Below are 25,688 nucleotides of genomic sequence, written 5' to 3' on the forward strand. Positions count from 1 at the left end.
CTTGCAGCCCTGGAAAGCCATCTGTGACCCTTAGGGAATTTGATTGAGCAGGTGCCCTTAACTGACTTTGCTGGAGAGATAATGCCCCTCCCCAAAACTATGCTAAAAACAACATAGGTCAGACTTCCCTGGTGGTACAGTGGATAGGGACCCGCCTGCCCGCGCAGGAGACATCGGTTCGATCCCTGGTTGCCAAAACAGCAATGAAAACCCAGCACAGCCAAACGACGGTGGCAGAACAGCGGAGCATCTAGGAGCGACAGGCTGCTCTGCTCCTCCTGGTCAAGCTGCACCAGGAATATCGGATTCCCCTTTGGGACCTTAGTTTGTTTCAGGCGCGTGGCCAAGGATGGGGAGCAGGCCAGGCGGGAGCCAGCCTGACAACCAAGGAGATGTAGGAGCCGAGAATGTGGTACCTGAGGATGCTTTAGGTATGCTCCTCTGACCTCAAAAGACAAACATGCCAACGTGGGAGAGGAAGAAACAAACCAGGGGGACGGGGGACTGGACACAGAGTGGACTTCGGACAGCCAGACCCAAGGACACCGTGGGGACCCCACGGACTGGTGGCAGGGGGTAGCTAAGGGTAACACAAGCATCTGAGCAACAGCCCCAACACTGGAGATGATCCAGCAGAAACCGGGACCCAATGTGGACCCCATGGTGTCGGAGGGTGCTCCCCTTTGCAGGGCAAGGTGTGGATTAGGAAAAACACCAAGAGATCCCTTCCATTCTGAGGCTTTGAGACGGCAGCAGGGCCTCTCGGGATGCCTCCCTTCCAGGAAATGCACTTGCCCTCAGCCCTGGACATTTAGTCCCTTTTCCCCCAGCTAACCCTCCAAACCCTCCAGGCTACCAGGGAATGGAGGGGAACTTAGAGCCCACTCTCCCATGTGACAGGTGAGGAAACCAAAGCCCTTACAGAAAAGGGGCTTGCTTAAGGTCACGGTGGTGCCAACATTCACAGGCACCTGTTGAACCAGGCACCCAACTGAGGACTTCCCAGCTTCTCACTACAACTCCTGAGGGTCCGGTCTCCAATTTACCCAGACCGAGGGAGGGTCACCTGCCCCAGGTCCTACCAGTAGAAAGAGGAGGGGCAGGGTTCTACCAGGTCCCCCCTGCTTCCAAAGCCCTTGCTGGTGACCTGAACCTCATACCTCAGTGTCCCACACACAGCGATAAAATCAGGTACGTCCACTGAGAAATGCAGACAGTCCTTCTCAGTGATGACAGCCAGGATAAGTCTAGCGAGGCTGGTGAGTCACCTGGTGTCTCTGAGTCTTAGCTTCCTCTACCAAAAATGGGAATATAATTTACCTTCCGTCTTGTTGGAAGTATGGGATAAAAGTGCTTTTCTTCTGCGTCCTTCAAATATGACAGCTCTTTTCTCTTGACCCCTAAGCTCTCTGGCCTTCCTGGCATGTGGATCACCTCCCCAGTGAAGGGAATGGAGGGAAGTAAAGCCGCCCTTGGGTGGGTGTGGCTGCCCTCATGAGGGCTGCTAGAGACAGGACTTCGAGCACTGGCCTTGCCACTCGCCCTGCGGCACTAATGGGTGAGCTGACCTGTTACCCACACACGATTCTCCTCCGAGCATCCATTAGCTGACCTTGAGCGCCCTGGGGGACACACAAGAGAGACCCCACTCCTAGGTCCCTGTCCACACTCAGAACCAGGAGGCGTCCAGGCCAATGCGATAAAGCAGTGTGTGCCGGGTTCATGCTGGATGCTGGAATGGGGACACAGCGGGGAACCAGGCAGTGGGGGCTGCAGGCAGAGGAGGCGGGCATGTAAGGAAGGGACAGCCAAGTACGGCGGGTAACCAACCAGAGCTGCACCTTCTGGTGATAAGAGTCATCATTCCAGGGGAGGGGGAGCCCAGCGAGGCGGTGACCTGGAGACCCTGTCTCCTGGCCTGATCTGATTGGAAGGGCTGGAACCCAGCACATGAGGTTGACCTCAGAGTGGGCTCCCAGTGTGTAAGCAAGTGCCAGGTGGTCAGGTAGATGATGATTAAAGCTGGTCACAGTTGGCGGGTGGCCAAACTATGGGAGGGATGGACAGGCCAGCCCCTGTGGGAGGGGGTTGGGTGGGTAGGTAGGAGAAGATCCTTGCGAGGCCCCCTGTGCGACAGAGAATTAGTGAATGTGTGTGTGCGTGTGGGCGGAGGGGTGGTTCCCTGCAGGAGAAAATGAGAGTCACGGGAGGCTCCTAATCAGAGAAGAAATGAAATTCGGGGAGGTTAATCTTCCTTCCACGTGCAGAATGGATTAAAGAGAAGAGAAACAGTGAGAACATCAAGAAAACCAGTTAATTATACAGGCAGGAAGCACCTTGACGGGGAAGGGGGACTGAACCAGAATTCCCTGGTTCTGATTGTCACCCAAGGTCAGCTCTCCCCATCTCAGGCGCCTGGCGTTGTCCAGAGCAGAGATGTTGTTACACATACATTTGCTGTCTGTTGCTGTGATCTGCCTCTTAAAACAGAAAATGTCATATCTGATTTTTTGGTAGAAAGCTTTCCACGGGGGGATCACACACAGCTCTGAGTCCTCTCACAGAGGGCTCATGCGTCTCGCCCTTTCCTGATGACTCAGGCTCATTTCGACACCACTAATTAGTAGACTGGACTGTAATACTGGGTTACCCTCAGGGATTATCAAGGCATATCCAGTCTGCTTTGCTTTTTTAATTACCGCATCTGCCTTTTACAGTTTCTCGGCCTCCTCTCTCATCAGACAGCTCTTCTGGCTCCTGCCAGTGTACCTGCTGTGACCTGAGACACTAGACCACCAAACTTGTCAGCACTGTTTGTCGAGTCGGAGCAAATGGACTCTGAGGGAGGGCCCAACTGACATTTTATGAGCCAAGAGGAGGCGCTTCATTGCATGAATGAATGTGTCAAACACCCATTTCACCCACTCAGAAACCATCTTAGCCTATTTTCTGTCCTCCCCCCTACCCCTCCTCCGTCACTTCCAAAAGTGGTGGATCGGCCAGATAACATAAGATTTGGCCGAACTTAAATTGTATCAGCCCATGCGATCTTCTTCTTCAAAGCTTGATGGGGTGGGTCTCACCCTCCTTCCTCAGGGAGGAAAGCTGAGCCTGAGGGCTGGGGTGGGTCAAGGTCAGACAGTGAGTCAGGATGAATCTCAGGACTGGCCTGGTCACCTTGCCTCAAGGCCACCAGACCTCCTTCCTTAAGAGCTGTGGGGGGAGGGAACCAGGGGCCCCTGGGCTGATGGAAAGAGCCCCGCACCGGGAGTGAGCAGATCCAAGTCTAATCCTGGCGCCAGACTCACCAGCTGGGCACCCACGGAGCCATTGCTTCACTGGGCATCAGTTTCTCCATCTGCAAGAGAAGGATGAGTATATTCGTTTGTGAAGAATCCTCTCTGTAATTCTTGAGCTGTCTTCGCTCATTAGTGGGCGGAGGGAAGGGGATGGCAAGGAAGGAGGACAGGAAGGAGAGAGGGGAGATGTTAACAGTTGCTCTGCCTGAGCCCCACCTGGGGCCCCCAGATTCTCCCCAGTCCCTGGATTTGGACCCCTTCCCCAGCCTAGTTCATCCCTATGACCCACCCAGGAAAGCTATTAAATTTCAGACTAGTTAACTAAGAGTCCACAGGCCTTGGGGGAAAGGCCTAATAATAATAACGACCTACAGGATGAGATGGTTGGATGGCATCACCGATTCAACGGACATGAGTCTGAGCAAGCTCTGGGAGATAGTGAAGGACAGGGAAGACTGATGTGTTGCAGTCCATGGGGTCGCAAAGAGTTGGACATGACTGGGCGACTGAACAACAATAGAGATAAAGCTCTTTCCAAGAGCAAAGGGTCTGGCCACCCAGAGTTATCATCCCATTCACAGGAGGGACCGCAGCCAGGCGCAGGGCTCTGCTAAGAGTCAAAGCAACATCTTCACCTTCTGAAGTCAACAATTCTTTAGCTCCTTTTGTCTTTGGCACCTTCCGCCTGTGTCCCGGGCCAGTTCTTCTGGCTTCAGTCCACTGCTTTCTTCGTCTGGCACTCAAGGCCCCCAGGACGGTCCCTCTGAAGGGAAGCAGAAAGTGGGTCAGGCCATTTGCAGACCAGTTGAGGGCCCTCTCACTTGAGCGGGACCAGGAGGAAAGGCAAAGTGGTGACTGGCTGAAGGCCCGAGGCCGTGTGTCCCCCTGACCCCGCACCAGCTGGACAGGTTGCCCAGCAGCATGGCCCCTGCATGTGGGCCCCTTCTGAGCCCGGATGGGCACTGGCAGAGGCCCCGGGTCTGGGCTCTGCTCTCTGGAGCTCCATGCAGTTTGCAGAGGCCTAGCTCTTCTTTCCAGCAGCGACTCCACGGGGCTGGGGCCTGGGCTTGGCGGCTTTCCTGGGCTGCTGTCGTATCGATTATTTCAGCTCCCTTTTTGCTGGGGATATCAATCTAGCGGGTTCCTGGGATGGCTGTGTTTTAACCTCTCACCCCGGTCTAGACTCCGTGGGCTCCCGCTGTCCCTCGGCCGGGAGGAGATGGAGGACCCCGGGTCTCTCTGGGGCAGGCTCTGGAGCCAGCGAATTTCCAGGAACAGATGCCGGGATCGCCCGGCGGCTCCACGGCCCCGCCAACCTGCCTCCCTCCAAACCGGCCCGGTGAATTATTAAAGATGCAATTTCCTTTCATCTTTCCAGTAAAATCTCTCCCGGTGCCATGATCCGCTGTCTTCCTGTCACTGGCTGGGTAGGGGCCTTGGCAGGACCCTCGTTCACTCCCACCCCTCTGTCCTTACTTAATCTACCTAGGGGGCTGAAGAGGGCTGACCCTTCCTAAAAGGGTCCACGGAGCCCAGGAGTCTTGGGAAACTGGATGGAGTGGAAGGGACCTGGAATCATAGAATATTAGAGCCTGCTGTCTCACAGCTGTAGGAAGAGGAGCCCAGAAAGGGACATTGGCCAGCCCCAGGCAGCGCAGCAAGCTGTTGGCGGAGCGGAGGCTGAAGTCCAGGCTCAGGTCTCCCAGTCGAGCGTTTCCCCTTCTCCAGCCATCTCCCTTGGGATGAGCCCCGACACCTCCCGGGTCAGGGAGCTGGGTCAAGCATCTCACCGGATCAATGAGGTCTCCCAGCATGAGTTACGGTGTCTGCTCATTATTTACCATCCAGTCCTCACCCCTCCTGCGACATGCTAGCTGAACTGAAACCATGATTCTTACCGCCCTCTTGTCAGTATTTATTGTTTCGGCTTTGGCTGTTACTCCTGGTGATGATCGCAAAGGTCTGGAAAGCTGTCTGGAAAGCCCGCGGCTGCTGCGTGGTCCTGGTCCGATAGCGCTGCTTGTGGCCTTGCTCCAAACTCACCTCCTCTGCACCCCTCCTGAGTTCCCCAGAGACACCCAAGGGGTCTACATCCTCTTTTACTTCGTCTGAGGTCTGCTCTGGAAAGGTGCATGGACAGGGTTTTCAAGTCTTTAGCTAGGGTCGTGGTGTCCCTTAAGACATCATGCTGACTTCCCTAGTAGTCCAGTGGCTGAGACTCCGCACTCCCCACGTAGGGGGCCTGGTTTCGATCCTTGGTCAGGGAACCAGACCCCACAGGCTACAACTAAAGTTCCCACATGCCACAGTGAAGATCCCAAAGCAGCCAAATAAAGAAATAAATTAACTTTTAATGATAAAGACCAAAAGAGACACCACTCCATGCGCCCAGCCCTGAGCCATCTGCTCTGGAGACTCTAGACGACCACGGCCTCTTCATCCAGAGGTCAAGCCCAGGCAGAGGGAACCCAGAGGGACCCTCAAGACCACCCACCGCCCCCCACCCCCCGGCTTGGCCTCAGCCTGCTAGGTCAGACTGCAGTTGGCAGAGTTGGCCCCAAGGACATGCAGAAACCCTCCTGGCCCCTTCCTGTGGCAGGAAGGGGGTTCCTCTGCCTTTAGTAAGATGCTCTTCAGACCCTGGTTTGGGACCATGAGCAGGCCATGCTCTGGGCGCCATGCTGGCTCCAGCCAAGACCTACGTTCCCCTCACCAGATTCACCATCCTGGGGTCCCTGGTGCCTCTTCCAAACCCTCTTCGCGTCCCTCCAGCTCTGAGAAAGAGGACCAGCTTTCAGAGGAGGCTCTGAGGCCTTCCTGGGCTTGGGCCTGGACCTGGAATGGCGCTCTCACCCACTGGGGGAGCACCTGCCCTCTGGGTCCAACCTGTCCCTCGTCCTTAGTGCCAGAATCGTGTGCACATCCGCCAGCCTCCCCAGGGCTCCCATGTGCTGCGCACCTCGGAGGGCCCCCTCATGTCTGTCTTCATGAACATGACCCTCCCACCCACCTGCACCCGTCATCCAGACACTTTCCTTTCCTCCCCCAACCCCGTGGCAACCATTAATCTGCTTTCTATTCTGATAGTTCATATAAATGGAATCAAACAACCTGTGGGCTTTTGTGTCTGGCCTCTTTCACTTAGCAGAAAGTTTTTGAGGTTCATCCACATGGAAGCATGTATCAGAATGTCGTGCCTTTTTAGGGCTGAATAGTCTGTTGTATGGATCTATCACAATTTGTTATTCATTCATCAAGTGATGAACACCCCCATTTTGCAGATGAGGAAACAGGCCCAGAGAAGGTAAGTGGTGAGGGTCCCCTTCATCCTCCTACTTGCTCCTCACAGGAAGGGACCCCACATGTGCTTCCTGCTAACCTGGGCAGGGCTCAGCCCTGGAAGTGAGCCTGATTGCCAGCAGTGAGGGGGCTGCTATGAGAGGGGCAGTGGGGTGCAGCGGTTTGGAGGCTAGGCTCTGGAGCCCCGCTCCCTGGGTCAAAATCCTGACTCCACTCCTCCCCTGCCTCGCAGCCTGACTTCGTGCAAGTCATTTATCTTCTCTGTGCCTTTGTTTTCTCATCTGTAAAAGGGGGATGATGACAATAATAGGAGCAGCTACTTCAGAGGATGTTATAAGCATTACATGAACTACCTCTATCTACAAAACTAGAAAATGAAAATCAATCTATAACAGACAGCAGATCCATGGCTGCCTGAGAATGCCAGGAAAGGTTAGGAGGGAAATGGATTTATTCATTATCTTAACTGTAGTTAAGATGATTTTAAGGCCCACAGTTGGGCCTCTTCACCCACAGCTTCCACCTCTGAAGATCCAATCAGCCGGGTTCAAAAATATTTAGAAAAAAATTTTTCAGGAAAAAAAATTCCTCAGGCCAGCCACAGAGGGAGCACTCAGGAGCACGAAGAACACCAGAGACTCAGAGCCTACCCCCACGTGACCTTCCAGCGACCGTCCGCTCTCCTGGCGCCTTCCCCCACTGCACCCCAGGGTGGCACAAGAGGGTGAGGGGAGCTGGTTTCAGGGTTGGAGGACAGGCACCGAGTCATGTCACCCCCAGACAAAGGTGACAGTTTGGCTTTCTTAGGTTTCTTTAAACACTTCCTCTTCCTTAAACTGCTCTTAGCTCTGCGTAAGAGAGACTTCTGCTGAACTAGGGGGCAAGGCCGGTCTAGACCTGGACCCCGTTTCAGAGGCTGGGCCAGGGCTGGGCTGGGCTGGAGGGAGTGGAAGGGGGGAGCCAGGCCCTGAGCAGTGGGTGGGCCTGGGGCCGTCCTAGTCCACACTCTTCCCACGGCACCTTGTCCAGCTTGGGCAGGATGCTGCCCCGTTGTCAAGGAAACAGTCACAGCCATCTTCCGGGGTCGAGAGAGCATGGCACGGAGCAAAGTCGGGTTGGAAGAAGGGAAGGAAGGGAGGGGGGTGGGATGCAGGCGTTCGATGGCCCAGGGAAGGCCCTAGGTGCGTGCGGGGCAGCAGGGAGCCCGGGGCGGACAGAGCAGAGTCTTTATGTGCAGAGGACATTGGTGCCCCTTCCCCACCAGGCCACCTGCTCACCCTTCCTCCCCTCCTGCATGTGACCTCCCTGGCCACCTTCCCTCCGTGTCCCCCTCCACAGCTCTCACACCCCTCCATCAGCTCTCGTGCGTGGCTGTCTCGACCCTTCCTCAGCCCCCTGAAAAGAAGGCAGAGGCTCGTCCCCTTCTCAGGACCCCTGGACAACCCCCCGCCAGCCAAGGACCCACATCATCCACGGGGCCGGCAAGCTCTGTGGGGGAAAGACCCCTGCAGCCCTCACAGCTCCAGGGCGGCAGCCCCCTGACCAGAGCCCCCTGGCCCCTGTGGCTGAGGGCCCCCTCCGTGCCAGCCTCTCTCACACAGCAGGCAGACGGAGTACAGGAGGCAGATGGGTCTGACAGACCCTCCTGAACTGCACTGACTGACCAGCTGCCCAGGGTGCCTTGAGCCAGTCTCACCCCCTCGCCTCAGTTCCTCCATGAAAACCAGGAGGCTGACCAGAGGTGAGGTTTTACTGCGGGTTCTGGGACATGAGGCTGGTGGGGATGGGGAGAAAGCTGGATCCGGCTGGTGCATCCCAGAACCGTCGGGTTTACTGTTTTACACACGGGGTGATGGGAAGCATGAAAGATTGCTGCTGCTTTAGAAACGCGTGAAAGCCCCGGGACATCTTTTTCAAACTCTGTAGCAATCTCTTAGAGATAACGTTACCGCAGTTTCACAGGCTGAAGAAGACCAAGCAAGAAGGCCCTGCAGACCCCAGGCTGGGGGAGTGCCTGGCTCCCGGACCCCTATCCTCCGGAGACTCAGGGTTCCTCCTCCTCCTCTCGTGGGCTTTGCAGCGGTGAGCTGGGGCCTGGGAGTCCGTCCCCACCCCAGCCTCACGGGGCCGGTACCTCGGAACCAGGAGCCACACAAATATGCTGCCCAGCCGGCAGGATGGCTTTGCTGTGTGGAGAGACCGCTGTTATTCACAGCCTTCTGGCAAGTGGCACCCCACCCCCAACTTGGGGGCTTCTGAGGAAGCAAGCTGGAGAGCCCTGGGCACCGCTCCATCCACCCAGCTTGGGCTGCAGAAGCAGGCCCCCTTCATACCCTGGACACCTCTCCAGACACTCCTCGACCCCATCCACCTATGGATGGTTACAGGAAACCCCTTCCTGGCAGAACAGACAGTGTTGGAGAATAGATAGAAATCAAGCCCCATGTCCAGGATCTTTTAATTTGGGGGGTTCTCAGGCATCTCTGAGAATCTGAGGGTTACCATGGACCTTTTATTGAGAAAAATAATGACACACTTGCAGATTTCTACTATAGTTTTAGAAGCTTTAGTAGTCCATTCCTCAGTTCCATGTGGGTCCACAGACCCTGGTGAAGGTTTCCAGAGTCCCTGACATCAAGGAAGAAATGGTGTGAGGCGGCAGCTTGTTGTTCAGTCACTAAATTGTGTCCAACTCTTTGCGACCACATAGACTGCAGCTTGCCAGACTTCCCTCTTCTTCACAGTCTCCCAGAGTTTGCTCAAACTCACGTCCATTGAATCAATAATGCCATCCAAACATCTCATCCTCTGTCTCCCCCTTCTCCTCCTGCCCTCAATCTTTCCCAGCATCAGCGTCTTTGCCAATGAGTCAGTTCTTCGCATCAGGTGGCCAAAGTATTGGAGCTTCAGCTTCAGCATCAGTCCTTCTGATGAATATTCAGGGTTGATATCCTTTAGGACTGACTGGTTTGATCTCCTTGCTGTCCAAGGGACTCTCAAGAGTCTTCTCCAGCACCACAATTCAAAAGCACCAATTCTTCAGTGTTCAGCCTTCTTTATGGTCCAGCTCTCACATCCATACATGACTACTGGAAAAAAACATAGCTTTGACTACATGGACCTTTGTTGGCGAAGTGATGCCTCTGCTTTTCAATACGCTGTCTAGGTCTGTCACAGCTTTTCTTCCAAAGAGTAAGCGTCCTTTAATTTCCTGGCTGCAGTCGTCATCTGCAGTGATTTGGGAGCCTGAGAAAATAAAATGGCAGGGGACTCAACTAGGTCTTTGTACATAGAAGGTGGTGCTAGATAACTCTAAGGTGGATGAATATACTCCATCTCAGCTGTGACATGAGGGGCAAGGATGATGAGCTAGTAGTCAAGGCCCTGGATCTAGCCTCCACCATAAACAACTTTAGGAGCTGAGGCTTGGTTTATTCATTCCAGGCTTGTTATAGCCTCTCTACTCTGTGCCAAGCATGGGCACATGGTGAGGAATAAGAGAGACATGTAGACATGTCCCCACCCTTGTGTCATTTAGAGTCTGCAGAGCACAAGAAAATTAACAAGTAAACACAGAAAGAAGTATGTACCTTTATGAGATGGGCAGGGACTCTGACTAACACTCAGGAGCATCAGCTTCCTCGTCTGTAAAATGGAGATAACTCTAGTTGTTTGCTGGCGTTTCTAAAGAAATAAATGGGACGACCTATGCTGAGCACTGAACCCTGAGCCTGGCGCCACCTGGCCCAGTCTGTAGAAGGTGTGGCTTTTGAGTGGAGCTGGTCAACAGAGAGAAGGAGGCCTGGCTTCCCAAGGTGACAGAGGCTTTGCAGAAGCCAGACAGCCATCTGAACTAGCCAGCCTCAAGGCAGCCTGTGGGCTAGCAGTTAAGCTCCACACAAAGGGCAAGCCCGTGCATAGGGCAAGAGGAAGACTCCACGCAGGGTGAGGCTAGCCCCTTGAAAATTCAAGTTGCTGCCGAGGACTAGAATTATATCTTTGCAGGGATCAGTTCTACGGTCTGTGCAGATTTCTGCTTCCAGCTACTGCTTATCTAGTTTATCTCACACCAACTTTCCCACCGAAACAACCAGAAAAGACGGATAAAATATATTTTAAAAATTTGCTTGAAGGTATTGAAGAGGTCTGCAGGCCATCATCTTGGAGAGAAGAGAAATCTAGAGAGATAATGTCAACATTTGGCCTTAATTTTCCCCTAAGCAGTAGCTATGAAACTGAGAATATGAACAGAAAGTGGAGACTGAGTTTTTGCAGTCTCATGGAATTAGGAAAAAGAGGGGCTGGGGAGTTCAAGCATCTCCAAGGAAAGTGGACACTTATTATTTTTTAAGGGCTTTCAGTTGGGAGCTTTGAAGAGCACATTAGAAATAGATTAGCCTTCACAAAGATTTAAACCCGATTTCAAATTAACTTAATTCCAGATTGGATTAAGTCGAACTGCCTCTAACTTCCTTCCTGAAGCAAGAGTATAGCCTCTCTGGATCTGTCAGAGTCTCAGATTACCTCTACAATTTTTCCAAACACAGTATCTCATAAATACACACAGTCAATATAAGTTTACCAGGCACACCAAGAGAAAAGACCATATGACTGAAGCCAAGAGCAAAAAAAAAAAAACCAAAAAACATACAATAGCAATAGACCCAGAGGAGATCCGGATACTGGCATTTAAACAACAGACTTTAAAATAATCATGATTAATACATTTTACAAATAGACAAGATAAAGAATTTAAGCAAAGAACTGGAAACTTTTAAAATTTATCAAATGGAAATGGAATTCTAGAAATGAAAACTACAGCGATCATAACAATAATACACTGGGGGTGGGAGGAAGGCTCCAGAAGGAGGAGAGAGATGCATACGTACAGCTGACTCACTGTGTTGTGCAATGGACTCTGTTTACAACGACACTGTAAAGCAATTAGCTCCAATAATAAAACATAAATAAACAAATGTAATCATATGATAAAAAAGAAAATAATGCAATGAAGATGCGGCTAATAGACTGTTAACGAACCAGAAAACAGGCAGAATAAAATATAGAGCATTGGGACTTCGCTGGTGGACCTGTGGTTAAAAATCCACCTGCCAGTTAAGGGGAAATGGGTTCGACCCCTGGTCTGGGAAGATTTCACACGCCACAGGGCAACTATGCCTATGTGCCAAAATTATTGAAGCCTGTGAACCCAAGAGCCTGGGCTCTCCAATAAAAGAAGCCACTGCAATGAGAAGCCCATACACCGCTCTAGAGAATAACCCTCACTTACTGCAACTAGAGAAAGCCCACACTCAACAGTGAAGACATAACATAGCGAAAAAAATAATAAAATACAGCATTATCTTAAAATATATATATATATATATTGTGCACCATAGCACAGTGAGAAAATTTGATAGAAAATAAAATCAAGCATAAGAAAAAAGTCACTTAAAAAAAAATCCCTAAATTAACCCCCCTTAAAGCACAGTATACATGATTTGCGTGTAGAGCACACTTTAGTGAAGTGTTTGTGTATGTACGTAATAATGGACAGTCTGTAAAAAAGAGTGCATATGTAAAACTTACTTAATTGCATTTAACTGCATAAAAGGTAAGAAGCCGGAAGTCTCATGCCTTAAATATGAATCTGATGGACTCCATGGCATATCAGGCTTTGGAGCCTGCTGCCCGAATCCTGCTGTCTCCTACTGTGTGTAGACCTTGACCCAAATCACATAACCCATCTGAGGTTGCTTCGTCATCTACAAACATGGCATGGTGTTGTGATGAGGGTTAAAGGAGACGGTGCTATGTGCATGGTGCCCAGGGAGCACTTAGCGATGGGACAAACGGCGTTGTTTCGGTTGTCAGGAGCTGACTTCCCCTGGATCTGTCTCCAGACCTGGAGCTCTTCCTCCAGGGAAGTGTCTAGATTTTAGATTCCCCACTCCATTGCAGGAGACAAAAAACCTTTCAGCTCCCACCCCACCCTAGAGAAGCATATGATATATTCATTTGCACCTAGTAAGTCATCAGTGGAGTGTTTCGGAAGGAACAAGGCAGGGACAGAGCAACACTTAATTCCCAGGAATGACTTTCTGGTGGTGGGACTGCAGGTGCAGGGAGGCCTTTGAGGAGAGGAACTTGGAGGAAGGGATCCTTCCCTGTGTCCTTGACTCACAGCACACGGGTGGCCTCCCTACCTCCCACTTGTGGCTCTCACCCACCGGCTTCTCTGAGCAGCCACCCGTCTTCTGTTTACTCTGTAACCTGCCAACCTCTTCTCCCTTTCCAGGCCTTTTTACAAGCTGTTCCGTGTGCCTGGGAGGCATTCGTCCACGCTCCTCTCACATCCTAGTCATCCTTCTGGTCTCAGCTCAAACATCCCATCTCAGAGGAGATGTCCCGGATGGTCCTGCCTTAATCACATCCCCCTTCATGACGCTTACTACACTAAGAAGTCACTTTATTGGTCTATTTGCTTATCTCTTATCTATAGATAGCCTCTACTGCTGGAAATGGCCCCTATGAAGCCCTGAGTATTATCATCACTCTTAGTTTGAAACTAGAAGTATCAACCCTCAGTCATTGATGCATAAAATGCCTGCCTACTGAACACTTTCTCTGTGCTGGGCATGGAGAAGACATGGGAATATAGGAAGAACAAAACAGGCCAAGCCCCTGCTCTCACTGGATCTGGGAAGAGACAGACACAAACATAAAAGCTGTCAGAGGTGCTGGGCGCAGCTGAGGAAAACACCTCTGCAAAAGGGATGTTGAAAGGGAAGGGCACATGTGATTTTGTATGGGGGAGGCACCAAGACCTCTCTGATAAGGGGAGATTTCAGCAAAATCTAGAAGGAGAAGATGGCACCAGCCATGAAGATACAGGGGATGAAGCTTCCAGAGCCTCAGAAAAGGGTTGTTGTGCTTGGTGAAGTACAAGACTGTCTTTGTGTTTATTTGGTTTCCAAAGCGAATGGTCTCTTGTGATTTAATAATGTAAATCAAAAGCTTAAAATATGCGTACCCTTTGAACTGTAGGTCCACTTAGGAATCGGCTACAGGAAAAATAATGTATACTTATGTATAAGGATACGGACTAGGAAATTTTTTAAGTATATCTCATACGTTAGTCGCTCAGTCGTGTCTTGATTCTTTGTGACACCATGAACTGTAGCCTGCCAAGCTCCTCTGTCCATGGGATTCTCCAGGCAAGAATACTGGAGTGGGTTACCATTCCCTTCTCCAGGGGATCTTCCTGACCCAGGGATTAAACCCAGGTCTCCTGCATTGCAGGCAGATTCTTTATCATCTGAGCCACCAGGGAAGCCTTTTAAAGTATGGAAACAATATAAATGTTCAGTGTTACAGAAGTAGTTAAGTAAATTAAAGGCATCCATACAATAGAATACTGTGTCATTATTAAAATATTTAGAATATTTTAAAATGTAGAAAAATATTTGTAACCACTTGTTACATTGTTGTTCAGTTGCTAAGTCATGTCTTTGCAATCCCATGGACTACTGCATACCAGGCTTCTCTGTTCTTCACCAGCTCCTGGAGTTTGCTCAAACTCATGTCCATTGAGTCGGTTATGCCATCCAACCATCTCATCTCTGTCGTCCCCTTCTGTCATAATCTGTATCTACTACCATTTTGTGAATAAAAAGATTTATATGTAGAAATCTTTGAAGGCATAAATACCAAAATGTTGATAGTGGTTATTAATGAGGGATAAAAGAATCTGATTCACTTGTACCTTTTCTTCTTTTTACTTTTCTATTGCCTTGAACTTTTTTTGCATTGAGTGTGGAAACATTAATTTTGCAATTTGAAAATGCTATCAAGTCAACCTAACTGTCCCTAATACATACCCATTTATACATTGAATGGATGCATGTCGTGTGCCCACTTTGTCCCAGGCACTGTGATAGAACCTTCCTAGTGGTAACAAACATGGAGATAACAAATCAGCTAAGCCATTCACATGTGAAAAGTACCCGGAACACCCAGGCAGAGGGGTTGAAAGGTGCCCACAGGCTTCACCTCCGACGGTGGAGAGACAGAAACTACAAGGAAGTTTTGAGGGTGTGGAGGCGAGAAGGAAGTTCTGCTTTTCCTTCTTCATTGAAGCATGAGGGACAGTCATCAACTGAGAGTGGGCAGGGGAAGGGAGGGTGGAGGGAAGTGTGGAGTCTGGACGGGCGGCAGATGTCTTACAAATACTTATTTACTTATTTGGCCGCATTGGGTCTTAGTTGAGGCTCATGGGGTCTTGATCATGTCACACAGGATCTTTTATTGCCGTGCGGGCTTCTATCTAATTGTGGAGCTTGGGCTCCAGAGCACGTGAGCTTAGTTGCTTCTCAGCCTGTGGGATCTTGGTTCTCCTGGACCAGGGATCGAACCCATGTCAAGACTTTCCAGGCAAGGGTAAGTCCCTGCCCTTTGGAGGTCTGTGATGTTCCCCATCAGCCCAGGTACAGGATATTCTCTGCTGCTGCTGCTGCTGTTGCTGCTGCTGCTAAGTCGCTTCAGTCGTGTCCGATTCTGTGCTACCCCATAGACGGCAGCCCACCAGACTCCCCCGTCCCTGGGATTCTCCAGGCAAGAACACTGGAGTGGGTTGCCATTTCCTTCTCCAATGCATGAAAGTGAAAAGTGAAAGTGAAGTCGCTCAGTCGTGTCCGACTCCTAGCGACTCCATGGACTGCAGCCTACCAGGCTCCTCCGTCCATGGGATTTTCCAGGCAAGAGTACCGGAGTGGGGTGCCGTTGTCTTCTCCATAGGATATTCTCTGGCAAAGTTCAATTCTTGGGAAAAGAGATGAATTCAACTAAGGCTGGGATTCTCCAGGGAGACACAAGGGAGTTAAAGAAGCTATAAATGGTGATGGGGTGGGGGGGGTGGCGGGGAGGCGGTTCAGAGCAAAAATGGTGAGATTGGAGGATTGCCGTTGAGGGTCAGAGGACAGAGCTAGAGACCTGGAGGGGAGGGAGAGGGGCCGGTCAAAGAGAGAGAGGAGCCTGAGATCAGGGTCCTGAGGTGTGCAGTTCCTGGTGGTGAGCTGGGTCAGGCTGTGCCTCAGACTGTCTGGGGAGGATGTGTGTGCAAGAGACAGGCAGCTGAGGAACTGATCACCCACGTGGAAAGTCCCTGGCGGGTGGCAACAGAGTCAGCATCCTAAATAATGAAGAGGGCGACTTTGACCAAGAAGTCAGCAGGTAACAGCCGGGGGGAGGCAGAAGAGTGCGTGGCACAGGCAAGAGCAGGGGGACCTTCAGAAAGAGCTGGGGTGTCAGAAGGAGGAGGGAGGGGAGAGGGTCAGCAGTGGCAGCGAGACCGAGGAAACCAGAGTTGAAAGAGACACAGGCGCCCCAATGTTCACCGCAGCACTGTTTACAAATGGCTGGGACGTGGAAGCAACCTAGATGCCCATCGGCAGGCAAACGGATAAGAAAGTTGCGGTGCATAGACACAATGGAATATTATTCAGCTCTTAAAAAGAATGCACTTGAGTGAATTCTGATGAGGTGGATGAACCCGGAGCCTGTTATTCAGAGTGAAGTAAGTCAGAGGGGAAAACACCAATACAGCATATTAACGCGTATATGTGGAATTTAGAAAGATGGTAATGATAACCCTGTATGCAAGACAGCAAAAGAGACGCAGATGTAAAGAACAGACTTCTGGACTCTGTGAGAGAAGGCGAGGGTGGGATGATTTGAGAGAAAAGCACTGAAACGTGTATATGACCATATGTGAAACAGATCACCAGTCCAAGTTCGATGCATGAAACAGGGCCCTCAAAGCTGGGGCACTGGGACAACCCAGAGGGATGGGATGGGCAGGGAGGTGGGGGGGTGCGATGGGGGGACACATGTACACCCATGGCTGATTCATGTCAATGGGCAAAACCCACCACGATATTGTAAGGTAATTAACCTCCAATTAAAATAAATAAATAATTTTTTTTAAAAAAGAAGTGATAGTGTGAGTAAAAACGGTGTCCACCCAACCTGCGGGTCCTTAGCTGGATATGCAAGAGAGAAAAGCAGTCCTTGGTGGGAGGACTTCAGGAAAAGCAGAGTCTGCGGGGAGCTGGGGACATTGGAGGCAGAGGCTGAGGCCAGGCACACCTGTGATCACACATCTGGAGGGGCAGAGTCCAGGGAGGGGCAGGAAGCTGTGTCAGGTCAGGGATTTGGGGAAGAGGTGAGAGTCCAGAACAGTCGTAGAAAGCTGGACTCCTTTCAGGATGGAGAGAAAGAGGGATGAGAGGGAATCAGATGGAATCAGAGCCCCAGTGTCTCCGAAGTCCAACTGAGTTCAAGGTCCAGGGCAGGGAAGGGACTCATGTTAGTGGTCTACCAGGGTGGGTGAGGAAGCTCAGTCATCACTGCTGGCTCTTTGGCATCTCCACCTGCAAACACACGCCAGGTGTTCCTGTGAACACCCAGCACCAAGGAGGAGAACCGCAGCCCTCAGGTTTACCCAGAGCAGGGAGGAACTGGAGTCTGCAGAGTCTTGGGAAGGTTTGCCCCAGGACAAGAAACCCAGGACTCTGGTCCACCCCACCCCACCTCCCAGGAGGAGGAGACAGGGCACGTGGACCCTCCCCTCCTCTCTGCAGGAGGCGCTGCTGGCCTTGAGGAGGCTGAGCCCGGAGGTCCTGATTCACAGGCCCTAGACTACGTCCCCCCCTTCCCAAGCATTCCATTGTGTTTTAATGCAGTGCTGGACTTGTTAAAGGAGTAAATTTAGCTTTTATGAGGAGAAGCAGCCAGGCTTGATCAGGGGAGTTGAGGCGAGGCCAGGGGTTCCACAGCAACCCCCAGCCTCTCAGGATGAGCCTGGGAAGATGCCTCCCGCCCCTTCCTCACCGGCCCCCTCTCTTTCTCCCCTGAGAGCTGAGGGCAGAGGAAGGTGAGGGAGCGGGGATCGGTGGAGAGGGCCCTTCCTTGCGGCCCCACCAGTGCAACTGCAGGAGGGCGACCCACGGCCCCATCTGTAAAATGGGTATAACATGCTGCCACCTGGCAGGGTGTCTCCAGACTGGACTGGAGAGAAACCCAAGGGTCAGGTGCCCTGGCTTAGCTGTGTGAGTCAAGAGTCCTCAGATACTCCCTCTGGAAATGGGATGAACCATGAAAGAAAATGGGGGAGATGATGGGAAAGTGTGAAAGAGCCCTTCTAGCAGGGAAGTCTGGGTGGAAGCACCTTGGACCACGGTCTAAGGAAGGCTCAGCAAGGCTGTCAGGAGCCACTGTGAGTCACCTGCCTCCTGCCTCAGTGTCCCTCCCACCCCCACCACCCCAGTCCCAGGGTGGGTGCAGCCTGTGGACCACACCAGGAGGATTCCAGTGTACAGGCCCTAGGGCCTGGGTTACTTCTGCTTCTATGGCTGGATAACTAGAGTCAGAGGTTCAAATCAACCCTGACCACCTTCCCCACTCCCATGAGGCCACAGGCAAACAGATCAGCCTCTCTATGCCTTGGTTTCCTTGGAATAAAACACCCATTTCCAGAGGAGGCAGTGAGGAGTCCATTATGACTAATGAAGCAGCTAGTCGGGGCCTAGAACTTTAGCATCTGGGGAGGTTCTCAACTCGGGGAAGAGACCAGCATGCCAGGCCCACCTCCGCTAACGGGACACACAGACCTCTCTCTCATCCTCTCCCATTGCTTCTCCTCCCGTCCCACCCCTCCTCACCACTTCCTACCAGAGCATCCCTGAGATCAGCAGCCACCACCTGCGAGAAGTCTTCCTGGCTTTCACTCACAAAGCCCTCTCCCTCCTCCTTGGAATCTCATTGTCTCCTAGAATCCCACCACCCAGGAAGGCACCTAAGTGGTTTAAATGTCTCATCCCCACTCAGCGTTGGGCTCCCAAGAGGCATGTCTTGCCTTCTGCCTCCCACAGCAGAGGCTGCGCACACAGGAGTCCCTGGATTCACAGGCAGTTCCCCAGAATGCCAAGCCAGCCCTTGGCACAGCCCGCCACAGTGGAGGCAGGGAGAGACTATTTATATGTCCTGATTCTATTAATTAAGCTTATCGCCTGTCTGCTCTGCCTCCTGAGCCTGCGTCAGTGTTCCAGTCAGCTCTGCATACGCGCGTTAACACAGAGCAGGTAAGCAAGACTAGGTGGCCATCTGAGGCCTGGGCACCTCACCTGATGGGCCACATCACCAGGAGGGTCAGCCTCGGGGACTCAGCCTGCCCAGCCCCAGGAGCAAAGATCCGAGGTGGGTGGGCCCCACCTCTCTAAAATATCTGCCCTTACCTGAAGGGGAGGGGACCCCGGAACCAGAGGGGCTGAGAACCCCACCCCTACCTTGCCCACCCTGTGGGAACAGGGCCAGAGTCCATGCATGGAGCTCTTGGAAGGGGTGGGACCCTGCCTCTATTAGGGGCACCCGGGCTGGGCCCGCCCTCGACACAGAAGCCCTGAGCAGGAAGAGACAACACAGCAAGGACAACACTGCTTCCCCAGACTCCACACGAGAAACAGATCCAGAGAGGGGAAGCATGTTGCCCAAAGTCACAAACACATCTACACCCCTAATGCGGAATCCCAGCGCCCTTCTCTTGCCCCAGCGCCTACTGGCAGGTGTCGTACACAAGAAGCAGGCACCCCCTCCACCCTGCGTGCTAGGTCGCTTCAGTCATGTCCGACTCTTTGTGACCCCACGGACCATAGGCCGCCAGGCTCCTCTGTCCATGGGATTCTCCAGGCATGAGTACTGGAGTGGGTTGCCATTTCCTTCTCCAGGGGATCTTCCCGACTCAGGGACTGAACCAGCATCTCTACACCTCCTGCATTGGCAGGCGCAGTTCTTTCCCACTTTGCGACTGCCTGTGGGCTCTTTCCTCACCCGTAAAGCACTGTTGGTGGCCCTGGGAGTGTGGTCAGGCTAGCAGAGAGGAGGTACCTCTGGAGATGGCATCAGTCAGAGGAGATTTGTGCTCCCGAGGCTTTCCAGCCCCAGATACCTGACCCCGGGCTGCCGGGAGGGAGGTACAACTATCATTCTGTCAACCCTGACACCAACCCCAGGCCTGGGAGCACGGCTGAACAGAGCGGGGCTCAATGGAGCTCACCGAGCTTGGTTCAGAGTCGCTGAGCAGACGTGGCACAAGATCTGCCCTGTTCTGAGGAAAATCAGGTGCACACACCACCCCCGGGCCTGCCTGTTCGCTCTCCGGGACACTGGGAATCCCTGCTCTTGGGTGGGAGGGCAGGGCTCAGCCTTGCCCCTCCCGACGTCCCATCAGTGGGGCTTGGCCATCAGGGTGGCTCCAGCCCTGCCACGGTCACACGCGTGTCTAGGAAACAGAGCTCTGTTCCTGAGGGTAGCCTGGACCTGGAGGAAAGTTGATGGAGTCATCCCTCTGCCTCTCCCCAGCTGCCTGACCTTGAGCAAGTCACTTCCACTCTCTGGGTGCCAAGGGCCTAGTCCCTGCTCCCGTAAGGAGAAGCTGGGGTTTGCTTTGGGAGCCTAGTGGGGGTTGGGAGGAGTTTGCTCCTCCTGTAAAAGGAGGTTGGGAGGGGGACGCTCTCCGAGGCCCTGAGGGTGCCGGCATCCCAGGCCTCCATCCAAGCCTTAAGGTCCCCCCGGGCACCAGAGACCGGAGTCGCAGCGGCTGGGAGGACACGAGAAGGGATGGGAGGAAAGCCAGAATCCTCCCCAGCCTGAGAACGACTCGGCTCGCCCGCTCCCCCCGCCCCCTCCGGGGGGCTGGGCCTCCCGAGGGAGGGCCCCCCATCTGACCCCAGCTCCCTAGGGCTGGCGCAGACGCGTCGCCGCGTGGGTTCCCAGGCGAGCCGGCGGGCCATCCGTCACCGCGGCCTCTGCTCAGGCGCGTAAGTCCATCGGCAGACGGGGCGGGCGGATCCCCACCCACCTGCCGGCCGCGCATCCGCACTCAGCACCACCCCCGGCTCGGAGCCCTCCCGCCCCGGATCCCAAACCCGAGCTCAGCCCGCATTCCGGACGCCGCTGCCTCTTCACCAGACCACCAGGGCCCTGCTCCGCCCACCCCAGCCCAGCCTGGGAAAGGTGAGCCTCAAACTGCCGCAGTGGTTTCACTCCTGGACTCTTGCGGCTCTCCAAAAAAAAAAAAATGTGTCCCCAAAGACGGCTTTGTTCGTTCCTAAGCATCTTCCCAGTCTGGCCGGCTCCTTCTGCCCTGCTCTGAACTGCTTCTGCAGCACCTACAGAGGACTAGTTAAGCCCAGTTAAGGCTGGCTTAGGGCTTCCCTGGTGGCTCAGCTGGTAAATAATCCGCCTGCAATGCAGGAGACCCGGGTTCGATCCCTGGGTTGGGAAGATCCCCTGGAGGAGGGCATGGCAACCCACTCCAGTATTCTTGCCTGGAGAATCCCAGGGACAGAGCCCCAGTCCATGGGGTCACAGAGTCTGTCTTGACTAAGCACAGCACAAGGCTGGTTTCAGCGCAGACCCTCGCTCCCTCCTGCCCTTCTCCCCCTGCCCCATGTCCCACCCTGCCATCAGCTGTTGCTCCCAGATGCCCTGGCTCCTCTCCGTTTCCCTATTGTCCGCCCACTCACTGCCTGTTGATGGAATGAATGAATGGGGACATTGACATCTGAACAGTCTTGGCCCATGGCCTAGGCTCTCATACAAAGGTGCTACATTAAGCCTTAAGTCAGAGAAATGAAACACCAGGGAACAGGGTGGGCCAGGACTGGCAGGTGACGAGATACTGTGGGACATGGAGTGGGGAGCAGTGGCCTTCTGGAGGACGGGGTATCACAGTGTCCAGGCACTTGCTTCCAGACCTAAGACCACCTTGTAGTTGAGGATGTGGCTTGTGCTGCTGAAGTTCTGACCTGCCTGGAATATCCCCTTCGAAACGCTCCAGGCCAGTACAGCTAGTCTCACAGGGGGCACTATGAACGTAGGATCCATTTCAGTACTTCGTATTATGTTATTTTATTTTCTCCCACCAGAACCTTGTAAGACAGGCCTTTTTATCCCCATTTTACAGATGAAGAAACAGGCTCAGAAAATGTACTCTACCCACGAACACGCAATTAGAAGGTGGCTGAGTCAGGATTTGAACCCAGGGCCCACCTTACTCCAGTGCCCTTCCTCTTTGCTCTGCACCTCCCTGCCCTTTTCATCAAGTATAGTGCTTCTGGGCTTCCCAGGTGGCGCTGGTGGTAAAGAACCCGCCTGCCAATGCAGGAGGCGTAAGAGATGTAGGTTCAGTCTCTGAGTTGGGAAGCTCCCCTGGAGGAGGCATGGCAACCCACTCCAGTATTCTTGCCTGGAGAATCCCATGGACGGAGGAGCGGGCTACAGTCCATAGGTCGCAAAGAGTCAGACACGACTGAAGCGACTTAGCAGGCATGCACACGCTTAGTTCTTCTACCCATGGTTCCTCCCCACGGAGCGCACTGTGAGGTGGCCGAGTGTGGACTCAGCGTCTGTGGCCACCCTCCGGATGCGCTCTGACAGGGCTAGCCTGTGGATGTTGTCTCCACCACGCAGGCACTGGGCCTGGGATCCTCCCGGTCGAAAGCCTAGAAGACGCCTGGGTGGAAGTTAGGAACCCTGTGTTGTTACCCATCTTCGCCATCTGGCTCTGTGACCTTCCGTCTCTGCTGTCTGTTGAAATAACGCCCGTAGGTGTGTGGGCACAGTCGCATAAACACACACACACACCCGTGGTCTCTCCTTCTAGGTGATTTAGGGTTGTCATTTCTTTAGTTGCACACACTGGGATCCACTCGGTGGCAAAGAAGTGGTCTTTGGCACCAAAGGACCCTTCCCGAACCCAGAAGTCTCAGCCCTGAGTGCCTGCAGGTGGAGTGCCCCCAGAGAGTGCCAACGCCGGAGAGAAAGGTCGTGTTTCTCAAGCCAATCCCCAATACCCCATCCTGAACTTGGACCTCACCTCCTTCCTTCACTCATGGACAGTTTCCTGAGCATCTGCTACACCCAAGGCCACCGGCAGGCAGGGGTATAGTCAGAGTTCTGCCTCCGGAAGCTCATGCGGAGGGTGTGAGCCACATCAGAGGAGTTTGGGGGGCGGGGTGGGTAGCCAGATCACCCCTTTAAAGGGGTTTTAAAGCTCAGCTCTGCAGGATCTGGGAAGACCACCTAACCACCAGGCTACAGTCTCCTCCCCTGTGAAACTCATACAAATATAAGGTTTATTCCTTTTTCTATTTAAATGGTTTTGAAAGATGAAATGAGATAATGAACATAGAAGTATTTCGCACCAGACCTGGTGCCTAGTAAGTAAGTGGTCAATACAAAGTTGGTCATTAGTTGGTGGTCACAGCTTATGAGCAGGTCTTTGCCCAGCCCTGCCTCGGGGCCAACAGAGGCTGGGACAGGGCTGGAATGACCCTGGAGACTGTGAGGTGCCCTGAGTCAGGCCCACCCTGTGGGGTACGCAGGGAAAGGCAGAGCCTGGGGATCGGGCCTGGCAGCCCACACGCCCTGAAGCACATGTGGATGTTTGTGTCTCCCCGCAGGACTCCCAGGCTGGAGCTCCCTGGGGTCCTCTTGGGGGTGCCTCTTCCCTCGGGTCACTCCTGGACCTCACCTTACCAGACCTGAGAGTGAGGGGCAGACACACACACACACACAGTCGGCATCCTGTGGGGAGGTGGGTCCTGCGCTTGGCAGGTGTGCGCGTCCTTGTCCATGGCATGCGGCAGATGCCAGCATGGTCGTGGTGGAGGGTAAGAACACATTTCCAGACGGCGCTGCCAGTCCTCGCCATGTTCCGGCTTGTTGACACGGTGATGGCATAATTACAGTTTCAATCGCAGATTAATAATAAGTCATTTTTGCAAACGAGGAGGCAGGTCTGCACTGGAAAGAGCCCCATAGGGCCTGTCGCCTCTGCTCTCTGAGGCTGCTGGCCGCTGTTTGATGTTTTCTGCCGAGTTGAGACTTTTCTAAGGACGATCATAATAACAACAAGGTAATAATATCCCTGCCTGCCCGTTGGCCTCTGGATGGAAGGCCAAGATAATGGAATTTGCTTTGGAGGAGGCATCTGCTTGTGTGTGTGTGTGTGTGTGTGTGTGTGTGTGTGTGTGTGTGTGTGTGTGTGTGTGTGTTGAGTCAAGATCTGGTGAATGCTCGTGGGCGGGTGCTGGTTTATGTGTGTTGATGAGTCCATGTCAGCACGTGTGTATGTATTTGGGAGTGTGTGTGTCCATGTGACCCCAGCAGTGCCCAGAGGGACCGGCCCACACACAGACAGTCTGAGGCCTCTCTCCCCTCGCTTGTCCACCTCCAGCAGGGCTGTGCTGGAGAACTGGGAGGGACAGAGGAGGTTCTGGACCCTCAAGGTGCCCCTGGAGACAGCTCAGGCGTGGCAGGGCCCAGGCCAGCCTGGCACCCTCTGGTGACCCCAGGTAGGGCTGAGAACCTGCCAGATGGCTCTGTTCCGAGAGGGGTTGGTGAGGAGCTAAGGATAACAACAATAACAAAAACAACCGCTTACGTGTGTTCTGAGCTTTCTTCTTTTCTATTCTTTTATCTTTTGTGATCTCATTTGATCCTCACAATCATCCCAAAGGGAGGGAGGGCAAACCTCATGACTCCCACTGGCCCCAGTGGAAACGGGCTCAAGAAGGCAGCCCCGCCCTGGTGACATGGCGGTCCTGTGCCCCAGGTTGGAACACTGGCCCTCTGCGTGGACCTCACACGGGCCTCCGCTGGGCCCTCCGCCCTCTCCAGGGCAAGCTGGAGCCAAGGGGCAGGCCAAGCGTTCAGAAAACCCCGGCTCACCTTTCCCAAGTTCTCTTTGGAGCCTGAGGGATGCGGCGCCCCGGGGGGTGACTCTGTCGGCAGGGTCCCCGAGAGCCCGGCCGTCCTGGGCCAGCCTCAGCTCAGCCTCCGGGAGCCTGGCTCTGCGCCTGCTTCATTTCCCAGCAGCCCAGCAGTCACATCTGAACTCAGCCCCTCAGAGGACAGCGAGCTGGTGAGCTTGTTCCCCAAGGCCAGGCCAGGCCCAGGTGGTTTTAACAACCCTGTGGGTGTGGCCCCCACCCAGGTGGATGCCCGCCGGGTGCCCTGGGCAAGAGCGCAGCACCCCAGAGGAGGTGAGAGGCCGAGACGGAGGTGCTCACGAGCCTTGGCTTCCTGCTGCCCGGCCCTGCCCAGTCCCAAAGGGCTCCTGCCTCTTCCTTGGGGCCCTCGAGTCTCTGTGTACCTCTGAAGATCAGGCCCAGTGTTTTTGCTCCATTAGCAAATGTCTGACTGCCGTGGGGTTCAAAGCGATTGGAGGCAACGTCCAATTATGCTGAAGTGGAGGTTTGGCCTAGGGAGGCAGGTGGACAGTCCCGTTGCTCAGCTGGGGAGATGGGTGGAGCCTCACTCAGGCCAGGGCCCAGCCTGGAGAGCTTCACGGAGCCTCTGTTCAGGGCCCTCCCCTTGGGCGGGGGCAGGAGTGGGGACCCAGGCCCAAGCCCTCCCTGAAGGGCCCACCCTGCGACCCCTGCCTGGGGAGACATTTGGGGCTGGGACACAACCAAGACTCCTGTCTCCCAGGAGCAGATTTGGGGCTCCCCAGACCACTGGAAGGAGGAGAAGGGGACAACAGAGGAAAGGTGGTTGGATGGCATCACCGACTCAATGGACATGAGTTTGAGTGAACTCCGCAAGTTGGTGATGGACAGGGAGGCCTGGCGTGCTGCAGACCATGGGGTCGCAAGGAGTTGGACACAACTGAGGGGCTGAAGTGAACTGAGACCTCTGCTGAGAACCCTTCAGGGACTCCAGAATGAAGAGCTACTGTGTCTCTACCCTGGTACTCAGCACTCCTCACAAGCTGACTCCATGCGCCCCTCGGACCACACCGTACTTCCAGAAAGTCACCTTCTCAGGGCCTCTGTTTTATCAGCTCCCAGCACAGCCAGCATCACCCTGTCCACGGTCAGTCTCCTTCCGTGGGAAGCTTGGCCAGCTTTCAAACCACTGCTCCAATTCCTGCTTCCTGCTGATGTACCCAGCCCTGTGTCTGGCTCGTAGGGACCGCAGTGAGCATTTCCCGAATGAACAGATGAGTGGGTGGTCAGAGAACCAGGG

This window comes from Capricornis sumatraensis, chromosome 21, assembly GCF_032405125.1.
Source record: "Capricornis sumatraensis isolate serow.1 chromosome 21, serow.2, whole genome shotgun sequence".
Taxonomy (NCBI): Eukaryota; Metazoa; Chordata; class Mammalia; order Artiodactyla; family Bovidae; genus Capricornis; species Capricornis sumatraensis.